Source organism: Oreochromis aureus, linkage group 15 (assembly GCF_013358895.1).
Source record: "Oreochromis aureus strain Israel breed Guangdong linkage group 15, ZZ_aureus, whole genome shotgun sequence".
In the NCBI taxonomy this organism is placed as follows: domain Eukaryota; kingdom Metazoa; phylum Chordata; class Actinopteri; order Cichliformes; family Cichlidae; genus Oreochromis; species Oreochromis aureus.
In genome coordinates this window covers 17,659,653-17,664,601 of record NC_052956.1, presented here as the reverse complement: position 1 = coordinate 17,664,601, position 4,949 = coordinate 17,659,653, and the positions used below count along the sequence as shown (strand labels likewise).

The 4,949-nt window shown below is 38.9% G+C and overlaps 1 long non-coding RNA gene across 1 annotated transcript in view; it reads left to right on the top strand.

The window, feature by feature from the left end:
- LOC120433050 overlaps positions 1-1,292 on the top strand; it is a 13,494-nt gene extending 12,202 nt beyond the window's left edge. The window contains exons 3-4 of the long non-coding RNA XR_005608277.1: positions 885-937; positions 1,023-1,292. This is a non-coding gene — a long non-coding RNA (uncharacterized LOC120433050). The remainder of the gene's footprint in view (positions 1-884; positions 938-1,022) is intronic.
- The last annotated feature ends 3,657 nt before the right edge of the window (positions 1,293-4,949 follow it).

The following is a 4,949-nucleotide window of genomic DNA, read 5'->3' as shown; positions in this document are numbered from 1 at the left end:
TAAAGACTTCTCAGTCAAATGTCTTTTTACGATCATAGAAACTGCCCTCTGCTGGTCATTAGAAAGAATGCAGGCATGTCAGTGAACTCAATTTTCAGACATAGAAGTTATTTGTCCATCTTTTATATACAGTCTAAGATTAGAACAAAAGGAGATGTTGAGAAATTGCCTGGCAATATGTGATACTGGCACAAATGTTTGCTGGTTTCATGTATTGTGTAGGAGTATTTGCAGCTGAAAACTGCAGACTGACAAATGTTGCACAAGCAAAACCATTAATACACTCTTGGCGTGAAATACAGCATCATCCAACTCAAGAGAACTCGATCTCAGGGTGTGACTGAAATGTTTGCTAAGTGCCTGCAGAAAAATCTTCTGTTTGCTTACACATCCTAAATTCTCACCCAGCATTCGGCAATCAAAAAAAAAGGCCTCTGTTGGAAACAAGATCTGCTGAGGAAAAGTGTTTTTTTTATGATACAAGTAATGATGAGCTGAGATCCTAACACAAACAGATTCCCAATATGCTCCGCAATCGACTCAGGAGTAATGTAAAACTCGGGCATGCATGTCAGTTTGGCTGTTGGTGGGGACCTTCGTGCATCGCTCAGGGTTAAAATTTACTTACCAGTGCTGAAGTGTCTCTGTGGGCTGAGCTGCAGAGTTTGGGTTTAACCCTCTGATGTCTGATGTTCAGTTGCACACCAGCGCCTCGGGATCTCTTTCTGTAGTAAATTAATTTACATTTGGAGGATTTTCTAAAGATGCTGGCTTCCTGTGGAGCCAGGGAGATCAAAGTGTCTCATTCTGTGTGTTTGATGATGTTTGATGTTTGCTTTGAGTGTGAATGTTGCTGACTTTTTGCTGTCTTTTTCTCTGCACAGCGGGAGGTGCTCTTTCCTGCCTTTTACTTTCTGCTCTTCCTTGGCCAAATTTGGTAAGTTGCGTTTTGCTTTTTTCCGGCTCAGATTCAGATTCCCTCTGCTGACATACTCTTAATCACCTCATATCTACCCAACAAGCACTGGAGGAAGGCTGATGACGCAGGAGGAGGAGTCCAAGTTCAATTCTAGCCCCAAGTAGCTCAAAATCTTTGAAACTTACTATTGTGGATCAGTAAAATCCTGCTTCAGAAACTTCAGAAAATAACATCACAGATATGTTTGGGCCAGTCATTTTCCCCTACCATTAGTCAGTTAAGATTTTTAGGTTGGATTATTTCTCGGCTGTAGAAATGTCTGCTTTCTCACGGTATGTACCAAAAATAAAAACATGAGCAAATGAATCAATAAATAAACATATTTACAACATAAAACATTAAAACATCATCTTGGCAGCAATTCCTCTTCCACTAACCGTGACCTTGTTGCAAGCGCTTTCATGGTAGGAACTATTTTCTTTCTACTGTCTACATCCACCAAGCAAATGAGTAGACATGTTGTTGATAGCATGACCTTCTTATACATAATGTGAAACTACATGAAGCAAACACCAAAAAGTCAAATAATGCAGTTCTTCCAAAACAGGCCTTGATAGGCTGGCTCCAAAAAACAAATCCTTCCCATAAACAGTACAAAAGATGGATGAAGCTGCCATGATTTCAATGCTGGTGTTTTGAGACAGTCATGTTTTTTGGAGCAAGGAAATGTCTAGAAAATGCACACGTGGAACACAGAGATACATAAAAGCTAACTAGCAATAAGTAATAAGATTAATTTCATTCTCCCAGTTTGAAGTAAAAACTTCAATATTAGACAGATAATCAATGAAAAAGTATTCACAAGGGTCCAACAGCACACAAAAAGTGCAGAGATCAAGTTCAGTAAATCAAAGCAGAAGATGATAAACACTGATCTGCTTCATGTACCTGTGTCGAGATACATGTTAATAAAAGATGCTTCAGGAGAGCTAAAGCTTTTTGGGTGGGATTTTTTTTATGCCTGTTGCTAACCAAGCTAGTTAGTGAGTGCTAGCCTTAATCTGACAGCTTAGAGACCAGCCACATATGTAGTATGCCAAAGACGAGGAAGAGAACTAGGTGTCTGAGTGCCGTGGAGTGAAATTTTTATTCACATCTGCACCTTCATACTGAAGATTAGGATAAGATAAGGATCATCTGACAAGGGGTCCCCTTTACCAAAGAGGAGAAAGTTTGCAGGAATGAGACAAAATGACCAGAATCTGAATAAAACATTATCTTCTTTCGCTTTACCTCAAGCCTTATCTCCTGAACAGATGTCAGGGCTCTAATTGTCACAGTTACTTATTGTCAGCAGATTAGATATGCAACCTTCTTGTCTTCGAACCGATGACAATGAGCTAGCTAAACAACAACAACAGTTGGCTATAAGCTAATGTTATGCCAAAGTTAATATCCTAAAAATCACACTTTCCCTCCGATAAACAGCTTGATTACATTCTCATGTTGTACGAGAGTTTATTTACTTAGTAGAATAATGTTTAATTCATTTGCAAACTGTGGGTAACAGTGGCTAACAGCACCTAACAGAGGCTAACAGCACCCAACAGAGGCTAACAGAGGCTAACAGAGGCTGAGGATGCCAGCTGAGGTAAACAGCATACAGTGACTACAGAATATTGAAGGCCAGAATGCACCTCAGTGGCTAACAGAGTCTCTGCGAAGTGAACTAAATGTTTCTTGGATTATAAGGCAACTTAAAAGTTTACATTTTTAGCTTTGTCATGGTGGTTGTCGGTATCTGTTGCATGTTTTATATGGCATTGTCATGTTATGCTACCACTATATGAAATGTGTTAACATATATCCAAATATATGATAAGTATATCTGGATAGACCATCTAGAGTCTCAATGTGATTCAATCAGATTTTCCGTTGGAAATCTGATTCAAGTGTAATAAAATGTACTTTTCATATTTCACTGATTAGTTTGATTAGCATTTTGTTATTTGAGAACTTTAGAATTTTTTAAACATCAAATTGAATATATGTTTTACCCTGAAAAGAATATGCAACACATCCATTTTTTTGGGGGCTGTTTATGTTGGTGTAAACTATTACACCAGCCTCATAGTAATGTTTAAATATTTACAGGTTACAGAAAGTTGTACAGTTAGGAGGAGAAAGCTTATAAGGCACAAGTTTTGTTGCATCACCAGTTCCTCGCAGCAGTTTCATATCAGTTTTATTGTTGTTGTTGTTCTTATGGTAACCTATGCATATAAAATGTAAGTGAAATAAAATTTTTATACATTTCCTGAAAAATTTACAATGCAGCGATAACTTCTCACCTGGCAGCTGTCATGTGTTGACAGTGCGATAGAGCAGCGGGGTGATGAGTGTTATCCTTTGTGAGTCTGTTGTGCTGCAGGCTGAGGCCCGGATCAACCTGATGATAGTGGATCTGTGTGATTGCTGTGAAAACAGCATCTTTTTGCCTGTTCATTCAAATTCTTCTATTGCGCACGATGCATACGTCTGTGTGCGTTTGCATGTGTCTGTGCGTGTAGGTGTTAAGAAATGTCGGCGAGTTAGAATTCAAACAATTACCCAAATCGCCTCTTGACTCTTTCTGCATTTATGACTCCCTCAGGCTATAGCAAGGGTCCCCCCGGGCACTTTGTAAGGCCCCTCCGCCCACTGCCATATATGTGTATGTGAGTGTGTGTGTGCGTGGATAGATGCATCTATTGTTGTTAATCTGATTAAGTTAAATGTCCCCAAGGCACACACAAAGCAGAACCTCCTCACCTTTAACCTCCTTCTCCCCATCGTTCTTTGCTCTCTCTCACAGAGTTAATAAACCCCAACCGTTTCATTAATTTGAAGAGGCTAATCAGTTTAAAATCCTCGATGTAGATAATATTTTGAAGTGGGTGTTTTTCTTTTTATATCAGATCGATTTTAGCAATAATTCTTTTCTCTTTAAACACTGTAGTTAAAAATATTCCCATTACAATTAATTCAGGAAGTTGTGTGCAACATGTGGCAAAATGAAGCTTAATCATAACATGCAAGTATTTGCATGACTGAAACTTATTTATTTACATGCTGTACCCTAAATGTTTATTTTTCTACTTGACATTCTCAGCACAAAGTTCATTTAGTATTTGTTTAAGGGAGTTTGCTCCGTGGTGATTGCGATTTAAATGTTGAACTTTAAAATTACAGGGGGGTTCCTATTTTTTTTTTTAACAATTCCTCAAGAGTTTTGTTGCTTTTATATACTTAGGTTTATCCTGCCTTTATGTAGATGAAAAAAAGAGAGGAATGATCTCTACAACAACAGCAGCAATCAGGAACTGTTTGCATCTTCAAAGTATTTTATACTTTTTTTCAGTTCTGTAAAATTTGAAGAAGTGTTATGTTAGTATGCTTGTGTATTTTGTGCTTAACCTCTTGTTTGTGTTTGACAGGAACACAGAAGCAGTTGAAAGCTCTGTATTTAACCTGTACCTCGATGCTTGTATATTTGACATCAGCTCTGCACAAATTTCTCAGAGCAGCAGAATTGTCAGTATTTCTTGGTTTAGCCTTATTATCCCAAATCCAACATTATTTCCAGTCAGGGGAGTGTTTGTGTGTTTTCTCTCCTCTTTCTGAACTGTGGTGTTCAGCTGACCTCAAAGCTAACAGTCGCCTATTTCGTCTCTCCCTTCTGCACCCATCTCTCACCCCCTGCCTCCCCCTATCCCTCCTACCTGGGGCAAAGTCTTATGTAAAACACATTTATTTTTAATGGATTTTTTAATGAATTTTTTAGCTGCCTATTAATAATGCCATTAGTGGTGGCAGAGCGGCGTCAGACAGCAGCCCGGCCTGCTAATCCTGCCCCCCAGCCCTGGCAAATGCAACTAATCCAGGCCCCTGCTTTGGCTCCAAGTAGGCCTCACACACACACACACACACACACACACAGAAGTATGTGCAAACATGTATGTATACCATACTGCCACAAACACATGATTAA